Source organism: Bufo bufo, chromosome 2 (assembly GCF_905171765.1).
Source record: "Bufo bufo chromosome 2, aBufBuf1.1, whole genome shotgun sequence".
Lineage (NCBI taxonomy): Eukaryota > Metazoa > Chordata > Amphibia > Anura > Bufonidae > Bufo > Bufo bufo.
In genome coordinates, this window is record NC_053390.1 from 145,889,978 (window position 1) to 145,907,253 (window position 17,276).

Here is a 17,276-nt window from a genome sequence, read left to right on the forward strand (position 1 = left end):
GGGGGTTATTGTTCTGACGGATCCGAGGAAGAGCAAAATAATCAGTGACGTCAACACAAACTTACTGCTGACACCCTCTACACTCTGTCGGGGGGCTCTACTTGTATAAGAGTTTAATATAGAACAGGTTCTGTAGACACCTACAGTCAGGTCCAAAAATATTGGGACATCGACACAATTCTAACATTTTTGGCTCTATACACCACCACAATGGATTTAAAAGCAAACAAACAATATGTTCTTTAACTGCAGACTGTCAGCTTTAATTTGAGGGTATTAACATCCAAATCAGGTGAACGGGGTAGGAATTACAACCGTTTGCATATGTGCCTCCCACTTGTTAAGGAGCCAAAAGTAATGGGACAATTGGCTTCTCAGCTGTTCCATGGCCAAAAGTAATGGGACAGAATAATAATTATAAATAAAACTTTCACTTTTTAATACTTGGCTGCAAATCCATTGCAGTCAATTACAACCTGAAGTCTGGAATGCATAGACATCACCAGACGCTGGGTTTCATCCCTGGTGATCCTCTGCCAGGCCTCTAATGCAACTGTCTTCAGTTCCTGCTTGTTCTTGGGGCATTTTCCCTTCAGTTTTGCCTTCAGCAAGTGAAATGCATGCTCAATCAGATTCAGGTCAGGTGATTGACTTGGCCATTGCATAACATTCCACTTCTTTCCCTTAAAAAAAACTCTTTGGTTTCTTTTGCAGTATGCTTTGGGTCATTGTCCATCTGCACTGTGAAGCGCCGTCCAATGAGTTCTGAAGCATTTGGCTGAATATGAGCAGATAATATTGCCCAAAACACTTCAGAATGCATCCTGCTGCTTTTGTCAGCAGTCACATCATCAATAAATACAAGAGAACCAGTTCCATTGGCAGCCATACATGCCCACGCCATGACACTACCACCACCATGCTTCACTGATGAGGTGGTATGCTTAGGATCATGAGCAGTTCCTTTTCTTCTCCATACTCTTCTCTTCCCATCACTCTGGTACAAGTTGATCTTGGTCTCCTCTGTCCATAGGATGTTGTTCCAGTGCTGTTGTTCCAGTGCTGAGCTCACCAGTGCGTTCCTTCTTTTTGACAATGTTTCAAACAGTTGTTATGGCCACATCTAATGTTTTTGCTAACTCTCTGATGTGTTTGTTTTGTTTTTTCAGCCTAATGATGGCTTGCTTAACTGATAGTGACAGCTCTTTGGATCTCATCTTGAGAGTTGACAGCAACAGATTCCAAATGCAAATAGCAGACTTGAAATGAACTCTGGACCTTTTATCTGCTCATTGTAATTGGGATAATGAGGGAATAACACACACCTGGCCATGGAACAGCTGAGAAGCCAATTGTCCCATTACTTTTGGCTCCTTAACAAGTGGGAGACACATATGCAAACTGTTGTAATTCCTACATCGTTCACCTGATTTGGCTATAAATACCCTCAAATTAAAGCTGACAGTCTGCAGTTTAAGCACATCTTGTTCGTTTAATTTCAAATCCATTGTGGTGATGTATAGAGCCAAAAATGTTCGAATTATGTCAATGTCCCAATATTTATGGACCTGACTGTATGTGGAATCAGCTGACAACTGTGTAAAAGGAGTGAGCTTCTTCTTGACGCTAACATCGACCTGTAAGGCTGAGTTCATACTTGAGTTATTTGGTCAGTTTTGGTCCCTTAACTGCCCAAATAAGTAAAGTGTGCAGTGATTCTAAGAGCGACGCCTGTCATCTGCGTGTCATACTGACAGTATTATTTCACTACCACAGCAGACTCCCTATGCGTGTTACTGCAAAGCACTATAAAGGCTCTCTGCAGGTAGGAAACAGCTGTTTTTTAAAGCTATTCGCCGCAAATAAATTCGGATCGAACCAAATTTTATCCAAAAACCGGCCAAATCGAAGTTTTAAAAAATTCGCTCATCTCTAATGTCTATAGCTCAACATACTGATAGCACCTTATTACCAGCATTTACTGCGAGCTGTAAAATGATGATAATTACCACCAAAATAATGTAGTTAAGTACCACCAGCCTCAAAAAAAATCACGGACACTTCTATTTTTTTTCACTGACAGGAAAAAAGTCGCCTATTTTTACGGACTGTCCAGAAATTTCTGGACGGTTGGCAACCCTGCATGGGAGGGGTACACCGTCTGCTACTCAGAAGACTATGTACCTATGAGGAACACACAAGCAGATGCCAGCGGCAGGCTGGCATCACACAGTGGTGGAGGGAGAATGCCAGTGTGGGAATTTTTCATCAAGTCCCTGGGGATGTTAGAGTGGCTGTATAAAGAATGTGTGGGCAGAAGGTGAGATGTGGCTAGGGTGCTAATGTTGACATGATGGCCCTGCGTCAACACATGGAGCGTCACTATAAAGTGGAAAACCATGCCACTCATTTAGTGTTACAGCCTGATGCAGCAACTGCTGCATCTCCTACCGGCCTGCTCCCACTCTCCAGCAGTCACGGCTTGTCAACATCAGCAGTTCCTTCCAATAGACTTCAATGTCATCTATTGCTCCTGATCTTCCTCCTTCTCTTCATCACTTGTTCTAACAGCAATCGATCACTGAGGTGATTGCAAAAAGATAACAGTATATATGCACTTATCCAACTGCGCAGAAGCTGAACGTGCACCTGGCTAAGCTGCTGGTACTACAGTCCCTCCCTTTCCATGTAGTTGACTATGGAAGTAGTATGTAGTAGAATATGGAAATCATTCATTTTTTTTAATGCACCCAGGTGCACCATCTTCATCTTTTTCTGGCTTTACTTCTTCCAAACCATCCTTTGCGGTCTCCATGTCCGAGAAAAGTCAGCAAGATCTAGAGAGAGGAGGATCTGGATATTCATGATGACATTTTCGATATTAGAAGATATGGAAAAGAAGGAAAAGCAGATGGCAGAAGTAGGGTCTTCCACTTGTAGGGCAGGAGAACAGTTGAGGTTGAAGAAGTGGGTTCGCAACTGGGGGGGGGGGCTCACTTTATTCTTTTCTCACTCCAAGAATGCCCCATGACCATGTTTCTCTCCTCTTTTATCAGTTTGTTGGATCCAACTGCCGTTTACCTGCTGCGCCATGAGGTACTCTTCATATGTAGTTTTAGGAAGCAAGGGTTAAAGGAAAGTATAACTTTAATTATTAGGTAAAATTAATATAGTGGTCAACTGTTTGCCCCATGTGGCCCCTTTATGTAATTCTCATACAAAAGGGGCATTTTCAGGAGATTGCAGGCCACAACAGCAATAATTTGCATATTGTGCCACGCACCTAACCAGCCAAACCCCATACCAGCAACAGTCCCTGTTTGGCTAACGCATTATATGGCAGCTACTAGTTTTCAGGCTCCTGACCATTATGGCAATAATCCAGCGGCCATGTTTGATCCATCCACCATGTTCGGCCAAACTGGTTTTAACCCTAATACATTTTTAAAGCGAAATACCATCTAGTTCATAGTATACATTTGTATACTTTTCAATTTTACACTTGGAATATGGAAAATTAGTGTTGATCACGAATATTCGAATTTCAAATTTTTATCGCGAATATAGGTACTTCGAAAATTCGCAAATATTTCGAATATAATGATATATATTCGTAATTTTGAATATTCAAATTTTTTTTTTCTTTTATATTAAATTTTTTTTTTATATTCGATATATATTTTTTTTTTATCAGTACACATGATCCCTCCCTGCTTCTAGCTTGTGGGCCAATAAGAAGGCTGCAATATACTTGACTTTAGGAGTAGTGTTGTTTGCGAATTTTGCTCTATATTCTTTTTTTTCTTCGAATATTCGCTATATTGCTATATATTCTTGTTTTAGCAATATAGCGAATATTCGAAAAAAAACGAATATAGAAAAATTAAGCTAATATAGTGCTATAATCTTTTTTTTTATAGTTGTAATTTTTTTCCAATCTGAACTTCAGATGAGAAAAAATTACAACTATTAGACAAAGAAGAATATAGCACTATATTAGCTAAATTGCTCTATATTAGTTTTTTTCGAATATTCGCTATATTTCTATATATTCTTGTTTTAGAATATTGCGAATATTCGAAAAAATGAAGTTATAGCAATATAGCGAATATTCGAAAAAAAAACTAATATAGAGCAATTTAGCTAATATAGTGCTATAATCTTTTTTTTTATAGTTGTAATTTTTTTTCCCAATCTGAACTTCAGATGAGAAAAAAATTACAACTATTAGACAAAGAAGAATATAGCACTATATTAGCTAAATTGCTCTATATTCGTTTTTTTCGAATATTCGCTATATTGCTATATATTCTTGTTTTCGAATATTACGAATATTCGAAAAAACTAAGTTATGGCAATATAGCGAATATTCGAAAAAAAAAACGAATATAGAGCAATTTAGCTAATATAGTGCTATAATATTCTTTGTCTAAAAGTTTAAAAATTCGCAATAAAAATTCGAAAATTCGAATACGAAAATTCGCATATTACACGATCATTACCTTGCCGATTTTTTTAGTAAAAAAATCGTAGAACATAACGAATATTCGAATTTGTGAATATTCGACGAATATTCTACCAAATATTCGCAAAATATCGCGAATTCGAATATGGCCCCTGCCGCTCATCACTATGGAAAATGTCTACAATATTAAAAAATTATTTCTGTTCTTTTAGTAGTTTTCCATTTGTCAGAACAGAGCCATTGACAATTTTGATGTGTACATTTTTATATTTATTCTCAATCCGTTTTTGAAAGCTCTCCATTGTTGTATTGTTTTCAGAGCATATAGTACTGGGCCCATTTTTGGTTTTACATTTTCCTTTTTTCCTCCCAACCTTCCAATAGCCATAACTTTTAAAAATTTCCATTTATATAGCCACATGGGGGGCTTATTTTTTGGGGGATAAATTGTACTATTTAAGGGCACCATTCATTTTACCATGTCTGTTATTGGAAAATGGGGGGAAAAAAATTGTGGGATTACGGTTTTCACTGTGCGCTAAAAATGACATAACATTCTTATTCTGTGGGTCATTACGAATACCAAATATTTTTTTCTTTTGTTTTACTACTTTTGAAAAAATGAAAACCTTTGGAAAAAATAAATATTTTCTTTGCATCACCGATTTCTGACAGCCATAACTTTTTTCTATTTCGGTCTACAGACTTATATGAGGACTTGTTTTACGCAGGACGAAATTTAGGTTTTACGTACGACTTTTTGATCACTGTTATTCAAGTTTTGTGTGTATTTTTTTCCATTATGGCGATCAGCACACAGTTTAGACATTTTTGGACGAGTTGATAACTAATATGTTTTTTTTCTTAAAGGGGGGGGTGATTTTTATTTTTTACTGTTTATTTTATGCATTTATATAGCGCTACTATATTCCACAGCGCTCACAATCTAAGTACCATATCAGTATGTCTTTGGAGTGTGGGAGGAAACCGGAGTACCCGGAGGAAACCCACGCAAACACGGGGAGAACATACAAACTCCATGCAGATGTTGTCCTTGGTCAGATTCGAATCTACAGTCGTGGCCAAAAGTTTTGAGAATGACATAAATATTGGAAATTGGAAAAGTTGCTGCTTAAGTTTTTATAATAGCAATTTGCATATACTCCAGAATGTTATGAAGAGTGATCAGATGAATTGCATAGTCCTTCTTTGCCATGAAAATTAACTTAATCCCAAAAAAAACTTTCCACTGCATTTCATTGCTGTCATTAAAGGACCTGCTGAGATCATTTCAGTAATCGTCTTGTTAACTCAGGTGAGAATGTTGACGAGCACAAGGCTGGAGATCATTATGTCAGGCTGATTGGGTTAAAATGGCAGACTTCACATGTTAAAATGAGGGTGATGCTTGAAATCATTGTTCTTCCATTGTTAACCATGGTGACCTCCAAAGAAACGCGTGCAGCCATCATTGCGTTGCATAAAAATGGCTTCACAGGCAAGGATATTGTGGCTACTAAGATTGCACCTCAATCAACAATTTATAGGATCATCAAGAACTTCAAGGAAAGAGGTTCAATTCTTGTTAAGAAGGCTTCAGGGCGTCTAAGAAAGTCCAGCAAGCGCCAGGATCGTCTCCTAAAGAGGATTCAGCTGCGGGATCGGAGTGCCACCAGTGCAGAGCTTGCTCAGGAATGGCAGCAGGCAGGTGTGAGCGCATCTGCACGCACAGTGAGGTGAAGACTTTTGGAAGATGGCCTGGTGTCAAGAAGGGCAGCAAAGAAGCCACTTCTCTCCATAAAAAACATCAGGGACAGATTGATCTTCTGCAGAAAGTATGGTGAATGGACTGCTGAGGACTGGGGCAATGTCATATTCTCCGATGAAGCCTCTTTCCGATTGTTTGGGGCATCTGGAAAAAAGCTTGTCCAGAGAAGAAGGGTGAGCGCTACCATCAGTCCTGTGTCATGCCAACAGTAAAGCATCCTGAGACCATTCATGTGTGGGGTTGCTTCTCATCCAAAGGAGTGGGCTCACTCACAATTTTGCCCAAAAACACAGCCATGAATAAAGAATGGTACCAAAACACCCTCCAACACCAACTTCTTCCAACAATCCAACAACAGTTTGGTGAAGAACAATGCATTTTCCAGCATGATGGAGCACCGTGCCATAAGGCAAAATTGATAACTAAGCGGCTCGCGGACCAAAACGTTGACATTTTGGGTCCATGGCCTGGAAACTCCCCAGATCTTAATCCCATTGAGAACTTGTGGTCAATCCTCAAGAGGCGGGTGGACAAACAAAAACCCACTAATTCTGACAAACTCCAAGAAGTGATTATGAAAGAATGGGTTGCTATCAGTCAAGAATTGGCCCAGAAGTTGATTGAGAGCATGCCCAGTCGAATTGCAGAGGTCCTGAAAAAGAAGGGCCAACACTGCAAATACTGACTCTTTGCATAAATGTCATGTAATTGTCGATAAAAGCCTTTGAAACGTATGAAGTGCGTGTAATTATATTTCACTACATCACAGAAACAACTGAAACAAAGATCTAAAAGCAGTTTAGCAGCAAACTTTGTGAAAACTAATATTTGTGTCATTCTCAAAACTTTTGGCCACGACTGTAGTACCCCAGCACTGCAAGGCACCAGTGCTAACCACTGAGCCACCCTTAGAGGGCTAGAACCTGGGATCTTTTGATCCCTTGTCCTAATTACCCTAATAGAGATCTAGCATTTTGACACACTCCTTGCTGAGGGAGGTTACCATGGCAGCAATGGGAAGCTTAAAAAGTGTTCAGGCTACCATGGTAACTGATTGGAGACTTGTGATTTTACTGTGGGGGCTCCAATTGGAAGGCAGAGGGAGCCGCACAAATTCTGTGATCGGTGTTGATCGTGGCATCTGGGGAATTAAATGACAGGGTTCGGTGGGATTGCCATTCCCAGTCATTATGGCTGGGTGTCTGCTGTATGATACAACTGGCACCCTCCACGTATGGAGCTGGCTCACTGCAGCAGTCCACTCCATACATTCCCTCAGCCAAGGGTATACCTGATTTATAGCAATTCTTGAAAAATTTATTTGTCACCAATCGAGTTTCTTGTCAAAGTTCAGCGAATCGGCCAAACTTCGCTCATCTCTAGTCATCAACATTTGATTGGTGGGTCTAATTCCCAGCACTCCCGCTGATCAGCTGCTTGATGAGGCCATAGCACTCCAATGCCTATGCCAGTGACGTCACGTTCATTGGTCACATGGCCTGCCTGCAGCTCAGTGCCATTCAAGTGAATGGGCTTCAATACCAAGCACAGCTGCTGTACAATGTACACCACTGTTCTTGGTATGCTGCGACTAGGCTGCAGCGCTCACTGGAGTGCCTTGACCTCTTTAAACAGGAGAGGGTGCCAGTTGTTGGACCTCCACCAATCATACCTATCCTGAAAATAGACCATCAATATTGAATTCTTGTAAAAAAAAAATATCAACCTAAAAAATCTAAATGGATACAGTATGTACTCATCAAATTATCATTGCCATTATATTTATATTTCTATCCCTAGATCATATCTTTATTTTCTAGGAAATTGTATCTTTAATATAGAAGCTTAAGTAATTCTTTACAATTTCTACTTTTACCGTTTTTGTCTCAATAACTTCCATGTACAAACTAATTCAATTTATCATATTTAAACTACAAAGCAAATCTCAAACAAATATAATCATTGCCATGTGTTGTTTAATCACTTTCCAATTTTCCCTAGCTTTCTTCTCAGGCCGGAGTAAATCCAATTAAATATGAACACAATCCTTAGCTGATAATCTAATCATTCTACGTATGCATCAAACCAGCTTTGGTGAAAGCACTAACCCTATCATTTTCAGCTCAAAATTGCAGTCATCCACATTTTTCGCATCAGACACTACTGACAGCTAGGTAAACACTGATGAGATGAAAAAGTTATGCTGACCCTACGTATCTATAATCTGGTCCTGTAGGTGGGGGGATGTGACTACAAGAAGGTCACCTAGCAAGGCACATGCAGATGGTTAATGCAATAGTTAAAGGGGATGTCTCTTGATGTCGCCTGACTTCAAGAGTGACAGCATTGTGTAGTTCTGCTGTCTACTTCTGCGAATGAGCTACTCCTGAACAGCTGACTGGCAAGGTTGTGATGTGTCAATCAGCTAGTGATGACCTACAGTACCCTCAGGTTAGGCCATCGCTTAAACTAGTTGGACAACACCCTTAAGTGGCCAAAGAACCAGTGGCTTCATTGTAGCCTGTTTGCGGGAGGATTGGTTACAAGGGTAGTCCAGGGATTACAAGAGGCATACCATCGTTTTAAAAAAGGCCAGAATGTTTCAAGAAAGAAAGTATTCATCTGTAGACTACGTACCCACAAGCTAAAGCTGGCCATTAGATTAGGATGGATTGTCTGACAATATAATATGTGTGTCTGTGTGTGGGCGCATCTGACACTTCACAGGCTTGGCATCCGTGAAGAGCAGGATTACGCATGTTGGAATTTGACATGTCCAAACCTTTGTTTTCCCAGAAGACAGGCTGCTGCCAGAGATGTCTAGGAGCAGCTTGTTCTCATCTTCTCCCTCTTATTCACCTCCCCATATATTCCAATAAATATGCACCAATGTCTGATCTGAGAGTTCATGTATGAAGGTGTCAGGAGAGAAAGATGACAGCTAAATTAGCTAATTATCGGCATGCCTGAGTGAAAGGAGACATCTCCACATGATAATATCACATGTATGGTCACATGTATGACCAGCAGCAGTCTTTCCTGGAAATATCAGAAGACGGGCCTGGAGCTCACAGCTCAACAGAGCTACCTTGGTGAGGCATAATTCAGGAACCAACCAAATACCTGTAAAACACTTAATGCCACATTGTTTCTAACATTACCATAGGGTGACTGCTGAAGCAAATCCAATACAATCTGCTGCAGATTCATCATGGATTTTTGCCCTGTAAATGTGTCAATATCCATGGCAGAAATTCCACAGCAAAAAATTTGCCCAGCAGTGACACGGACACCAAGGTGAAGATTTAACATCCCCCTATGCCTGGTCTAGTTTTCCAAAGTTTTAAATACCATTGTGACTAGATTTAGTCATATGGCATTTTTACGCTGCCCTCGCCAGTTTCCAAAAATCTGGTGCTATCAGCCCCGGCACATTTTTTCATAATTTACGCCAGAAACTGGTGTAAATAATGACTGAGATCTACACCATCTACAACCCGGAGTAGGTTTCAATCTTGTGCACGGAGGAGGCATTTAATTCATGACAAGGCCTGCTTCAGCAGTGCAGGGCCCATCAAGACCATTGATAAATCAGGGTCTAAGTGTTATACAGCAGTTAGAGAGAAGAACATGACTAAAAGCCCCCATATCCGTAAGACTATTATCAGTCAAACTCGTCATTTTTGGTGGGAAAGAGGTTTTCCAAGACCTATCTACTGATGGCCTATGCTCTGGTATCTGATCAGTGGGGGTCAGACATCAGTCCATGGCTTAGGTGCAGCCCAGTCCCATTGAAGTGAATGTGGCTAAGCTGCGATACTAAGCACAGCTGCTATCAAATGAATGGCGGTGTGCTTGGGGAGCTGAGAGAAGGCCACAGCACTCACAGGAGTGCTGATGCATTCTCAAACAGCTGGTCCACCCCACCGATCAGATACTGATGACTTATTCAGAGGATAGGTCATCAGTAGAAAAGTCTCGGAAAACCCTTTTAAGGACAAAGAGATAGCAAATCATTCATATGATGAATCATGAGTAGTTACACTATTTGATAGCGTGGCTTTTGTTCATGTGGACTTGGCATCACCATTTATACCGTAACATGGTTGCCCATTTATTTGTCTGGGGCTGTGTAATATTTTATTTCCCATTTAGGAGGAGAATACAGTTTGAAAACTATTGGTATTAATGTAAAGTAGCAGATACTGGCATTCATTTCCTTTGAGACCACACAATAAAAGTGAAAGAAGACCGAGGGCTAGGCCCACAGGTACAGAGGATACACGATGCCACACAGACACAGACAACAGTTCTTTCCCAGCAGTTGAGTTTACTGAACAATATAATTGTAGCTGGCAGCTAAGACCTGTCCTAGGTTGCTAATATAGCTAATATGTTTATACAGCTAGAACAGCCAATAACCTTAATACAGTTCCTATGTTTGTGTGCTAAAGACAAAAGCTGAGATATTTACAGTGACTTCATGTTTGGATATCATATAACTGGTATATTCATTGTGTTCACAGAAGCAGAAAAGATAATATGCCTTTAAGATTCATTATATGGATGTGAGGTAGGCTCAATGACAAAGCAGAAACAGGAAACATAGAGTTAAACTGTAGTTGCTGGGCAGGAGTCTAGACCAATCACAGCCAGCCTCACACATAGCAGGAGTCTTGGCCAATCACAGCCAGTCTCACACACAGCCTGTGTGGGAAAGCCCCTAGCAGGAACAGCTAGAAATGATTATTCACCAGAGAGAAGCTGAACAGACATTCACTCCACTAAGAGCTGTGTTTTATGGAAGCAGAGAGGCCAAAATATGTATTTAAAACAGTTATATAATGTTCCTACTGTTAAAATACTGATTAGAACTGTATACTGAACCAGTTATGTGTGTGTTTACTTTCCAGTTCCACCAATTACATATACCATACAATTGCAAACTACAAAGTTTACAATCCAAATTCAAATTCCATATTGCAATCCAAATTGCATACAACCATACCAGATCATATTCAACTAATCTGCAAATAGTTACTGCTAACTGCATACTGCAAATTGCGGCCAAATTCAGCAAGTGAACTATTAGTTAGACCTCAGATATACCTCTCAGAGAGATCATAAAGTGCTTAAATAACTTAAAGTGAGAGTATAGATACTCAAGAGAGAAATATAGCCACAATTTTATGTTGAATGACAAGATTGAACAGTTGAACCACCATCTTATGCATACCGCCATTTTGTGATACTTTATTCAACACGTGTTTTGTACATGGACTATCTGCTGCGGAGGCGGCAGTGTTACAGTGAGGAACAGAAATATTTGAACACCATACAATTTTGCAAGTTCTCCCACTTAGAAATCATGGAGGGGTCTTAAATTCACATTGTAAGTGCATTCCCACTCAGACACAGAATAAAAAATAAATAATTCATGAAATCACATTGTATGATTTTCAAAGAATTTATTTGTCTTGCACTGCTGAACATAAGTATTTGAACACCTGAGAAACAGTAAGAATTCTGGCTCTCAAAGACCTGTTAATGTGCCTTTAAAAATTCCACCTCTACTCCACTCATTAATTTAACTTAATAGCACCTGTCTGAGCTCTGTCCACCCCACAGTCAGACGCCAACTACTACCATGGGCAAGACCAAAGATCTGTCAAAAGACACCAGAGACAAAATTGTGGACCTCCACAAAGGCTGGAAAGGGCTGCGGGGCAATTGCCAAGCAGCTTGGTGAAAATAGAGCAACTGTTTGAGCAATTGTTAGAAAATCGAAGAGGCTAAAGACGACTGTCAGTCTCCCTTGCACTGGGGCTTCATGCAAGATCTCACCTCGTGGGGTATCACTGATAAGAAAGGTGAGGCATCAGCCCAGAACTACAAGGGAGGAGCTGGTCAATGACATGAAGAGAGCTGGGACCACAGTTTCAAAGGTCACTGTCGATAGAACACTACGTCGTCATGGTTTCAAATCATGCATTGCACGGAACGTTCCCCTGCTCAAGTCATCACATATCCAGGCCCGTCTGAAGTTTGCTAATGACCATTTGCATGATCCAGAGGAGGCATGGGAGAAAGTCATGTGGTCAGATGAGACCAAAGTAGAACTTTTTGGTCTAAACTTCACTCGTCGTGTTTGGAGGAAAAAGGATGAGTTGCATCCCAAGAACACCATCCCTACTGTGAAGCATGGGGGTCGTAACATCATGCTTTGGGGGTGCCTTTCTGCGAAGGGGACAGGTCGACTGCACTGTATTAAAGAGAGAATGAATGGGGCCATTTATTGCGAAATTTTGAGCAACAACCTCCTTTCCTCAGTCAGAGCATTAAAGATGAGTCGTGGCTGGGTCTTCCAACATGACAACGACCCGAAGCACACAGCCAGGATAACCAAGAAGTGGCTCCGTAAAAAGCATATCAAGGTTCTGGAGTGGCCTAGCCAGTCTCCAGACCTAAATCCAATAGAAAATCTTTGGAGGGAGCTGAAACTCTGTGTTCCTCAGCAACATCCCCGAAACCAGACAGATCTAGAGGAGATCTGTGTGGAGAAGTGGGCCAAAATCCCTGTTGCAGTGTGTGCAAACAAAGGCTTCTGTATCAAATATTAACACAGATTTTTTCAGGTGTTCAAATACTTATGTTCAGCAGTGCAAGACAAATACATTCTTTAAAAATGATACAATGTGATTTTTTTTTTTTTATTCTGTCTCTCAGAGTGGGAATGCACCTACAATGTGAATTTCAGACCCCTCCATGATTTCTAAGTGGGAGAACTTGCAAAATCGCAGGGTGTTCAAATACTTCTGTTTCTCACTGTATATGAAGAAAAATTGAAGTTAATAAAGAAGTTATTTCAAGCATTTGGTGTGCTCTTTAAACCTACTGCTTCCATAGAATGGCGCTGGAGGAATTATACACTGTGTGCAGAATTATTAGGCAAATTAGTATTTTGACCACATCATCCTCTTTATGCATGTTGTCTTACTCCAAGCTGTATAGGCTCGAAAGCCTACTACCAATTAAGCATATTAGGTGATGTGCATCTCTGTAATGAGAAGGGGTGTGGTCTAATGACATCAACACCCTATATTAGGTGTGCATAATTATTATGCAACTTCCTTTCCTTTGGCAAAATGGGTCAAAAGAAGGACTTGACAGGCTCAGAAAAGTCAAAAATAGTGAGATATCTTGCAGAGGGATGCAGCTCTCTTAAAATTGCAAAGCTTCTGAAGCGTGATCATTGAACAATCAAGCGTTTCATTCAAAATAGTCAACAGGGTCGCAAGAAGCGTGTGGAAAAACCAAGGCGCAAAATAACTGCCCATGAACTGATAAAAGTCAAGCGTGCAGCTGCCAAGATGCCACTTGCCACCAGTTTGGCCATATTTCAGAGCTGCAACATCACTGGAGTGCCCAAAAGCACAAGGTGTGCAATACTCAGAGACATGGCCAAGGTAAGAAAGGCTGAAAGACGACCACCACTGAACAAGACACACAAGCTGAAACGTCAAGACTGGGCCAAGAAATATCTCAAGACTGATTTTTCTAAGGTTTTATGGACGGATGAAATGAGAGTGAGTCTTGATGGGCCAGATGGATGGGCCCGTGGCTGGATTGGTAAAGGGCAGAGAGCTCCAGTCCGACTCAGACGCCAGCAAGGTGGAGGTGGAGTACTGGTTTGGGCTGGTATCATCAAAGATGAGCTTGTGGGGCCTTTTCGGGTTGAGGATGGAGTCAAGCTCAACTCCCAGTCCTACTGCCAGTTTCTGGAAGACACCTTCTTCAAGCAGTGGTACAGGAAGAAGTCTGCATCCTTCAAGAAAAACATGATTTTCATGCAGGACAATGCTCCATCACACGCGTCCAAGTACTCCACAGCGTGGCTGGCAAGAAAGGGTATAAAAGAAGAAAATCTAATGACATGGCCTCCTTGTTCACCTGATCTGAACCCCATTGAGAACCTGTGGTCCATCATCAAATGTGAGATTTACAAGGAGGGAAAACAGTACACCTCTCTGAACAGTGTCTGGGAGGCTGTGGTTGCTGCTGCACGCAATGTTGATGGTGAACAGATCAAAACACTGACAGAATCCATGGATGGCAGGCTTTTGAGTGTCCTTGCAAAGAAAGGTGGCTATATTGGTCACTGATTTGTTTTTGTTTTGTTTTTGAATGTCAGAAATGTATATTTGTGAATGTTGAGATGTTATATTGGTTTCACTGGTAAAAATAAATTATTGAAATGGGTATATATTTGTTTTTTGTTAAGTTGCCTAATAATTATGCACAGTAATAGTCACCTGCACACACAGATATCCCCCTAAAATAGCTAAAACTAAAAACAAACTAAAAACTACTTCCAAAAATATTCAGCTTTGATATTAATGAGTTTTTTGGGTTCATTGAGAACATGGTTGTTGTTCAATAATAAAATTAATCCTCAAAAATACAACTTGCCTAATAATTCTGCACTCCCTGTAGAGTAACAGACAGTCTGGTTAGACTAAAAAGTCAGATATAAAAATTCTTCTAATGCCACAGCGCAAAAGGCACTTCATAGTGCTGCGCCTGCCACAATAATGAACAAGAAGCTGAGAATATATAAAACAGATTGGTACACAGAAAATAAACCAACAGTGAATTTAACACAGCCTAACAATAAACCAGTAAATGCAATATTTTCCCCAAAGTCCATTAAGCAGCCTAGCTGCACTTGTATGTTCCTGGACGAGCTCCTTGTTGGGGTGCACCCTAAGTATTGCGCAATACTATTTGTAATCCACAGGTAAATGTTGTCTGTCCCTTTGATTGCAGCTGTAATCCTTACTCCAGCTCCCAGTATATAACACCCTATGAGCAGCCACTGAGATAAAGGTGTCAGCGTATGAGTCCCTTAGAGCTTTGTATTAGATTGCAGTCCGTACACCGCAATGCAACTGTATTTGGAGCATTATTGTCTGTCCAAATGCCACTTTACCAGTGTGGTGCAATGTGACACGGCAGAGCCGTACTTACAGTTCCTTGAGCAGGTTCTTGGTGCTTTATCTTATTTTCTGGTCCACTCCAGAACTGGATCCTACAGACACGACACTCCTGGGGTCGTCGCTGCAAACCTCCCCTTCGTGCTGTCGCCAGTTTCCACTGTGAGCCAGTCCATTCCTTCCGGAATCTGCAGAGAAGATCTCTTCTGGTCTCCAGCAGCACCCAGCACAACCTCCGTCTGCTCACTTCCTGCCCCACCAGGCCCCTCCTCCCCTTTACAGGGAGAGAGTGTGATGCAATAAGTCATTTGCTAAGTGCAGTGTCAACCCTGCATATAATAGCCTTCTATCACTCTAGTAGGGGCACACAAACAGCCATAAATTACAGTAGCTAATTGCCAACTTTGCAAACAAAACAGGTTATTCATATTACTCTTATAGGCAGCTCCATACAGACTTTTAGCATGTTATCCTTTGCTGATATCTACTGACCAAAGTGAGACATTGCAGTAATTATACAATTTACACCTGCAGAGTAATATATTTAAGGTTTCTTGCCCCACATCCTTACAAAAGTCACATTCATCAGTATTCAGAGGCAAAATTATATTGACATAATCAAACTGTAATCTACTTGTCACATATTATCCTTTCAGAAAGTGGCACATCCGGTGAGCTAGAGAAAAAGTGCCCTCTTAAGCAAAAAAAAAAAACGCACGATTAAGTCACTGCTAGAGTTGAGCGAACACCTGGATGTTCGGGTTAGAGAAGTTCGGCCGAACTTCCCAGAAATGTTCGGGTTCGGAATCCGAACCCGATCCGAACTTCGTCCCGAACCCGAACCCCATTGAAGTCAATGGGGACCTGAACTTTTGGGCACTAAAAAGGCTGTAAAACAGCCCAGGAAAGAGCTAGAGGGCTGCAAAAGGCAGCAACATGTAGGTAAATCCCCTGCAAACAAATGTGGATAGGGAAATGAATTAAAATAAAAATAAAAAAAATTAACCAATATCAATTGGACAGAGGTCCCATAGCAGAGAATCTGGCTTCACGTCACCCACCACTGGAACAGGCCACTGTCACACATTTAGGCCCAGGCACCCAGGCAGAGGAGAGAGGTCCCGTAACAGAGAATCTGGCCTTATGTCAGCGCAGAATCTGTATTCATGTCATAGCAGAGAATCAGGCTTCACGTCACCCACCACTGGAACAGGCCACTGTCACACATTTAGGCCCAGGCACCCAGGCAGAGGAGAGAGGTCCCGTAACAGAGAATCTGGCCTTATGTCAGCGCAGAATCTGTATTCATGTCATAGCAGAGAATCAGGCTTCACGTCACCCACCACTGGAACAGGCCACTGTCACACATTTAGGCCCCGGCACCCAGACAGAGGAGAGCAGTCCCGTAACAGAGAATCTGGCCTTATGTCAGCGCAGAATCTGTCTTCATGTCATAGCAGAGAATCAGGCTTCACGTCACCCACCACTGGAACAGGCCACTGTCACACATTTAGGCCCAGGCACCCAGGCAGAGGAGAGAGGTCCCGTAACAGAGAATCTGGCCTTATGTCAGCGCAGAATCTGTATTCATGTCATAGCAGAGAATCAGGCTTTACGTCACCCACCACTGGAACAGGCCACTGTCACACATTTAGGCCCAGGCACCCAGGCAGAGGAGAGAGGTCCCGTAACAGAGAATCTGGCCTTATGTCAGCGCAGAATCTGTCTACATGTCATAGCAGAGAATCAGGCTTCACGTCACCCACCACTGGAACAGGCCACTGTCACACATTTAGGCCCAGGCACCCAGGCAGAGGAGAGAGGTCCCGTAACAGAGAATCTGGCCTTATGTCAGCGCAGAATCTGTCTTCATGTCATAGCAGAGAATCAGGCTTCACGTCACCCACCACTGGAACAGGCCACTGTCACACATTTAGGCCCAGGCACCCAGGCAGAGGAGAGAGGTCCCGTAACAGAGAATCTGGCCTTATGTCAGCGCAGAATCTGTATTCATGTCATAGCAGAGAATCAGGCTTCACGTCACCCACCA

At 41.5% G+C, this 17,276-nt stretch overlaps 1 protein-coding gene and 1 long non-coding RNA gene across 2 annotated transcripts in view; one reads left to right on the top strand and one right to left on the bottom strand.

Annotated features, from left to right (window-relative positions):
• Positions 1 to 17,276, top strand: part of LOC120992537 — a 29,213-nt gene that overhangs the window by 10,422 nt on the left and 1,515 nt on the right. The window contains exons 2-3 of the long non-coding RNA XR_005776993.1: positions 10,834 to 10,843; positions 14,653 to 14,658. This is a non-coding gene — a long non-coding RNA (uncharacterized LOC120992537). The remainder of the gene's footprint in view (positions 1 to 10,833; positions 10,844 to 14,652; positions 14,659 to 17,276) is intronic.
• Positions 1 to 17,276, bottom strand: part of LIX1 (limb and CNS expressed 1) — a 194,390-nt gene that overhangs the window by 7,957 nt on the left and 169,157 nt on the right. The window lies entirely within an intron of this gene.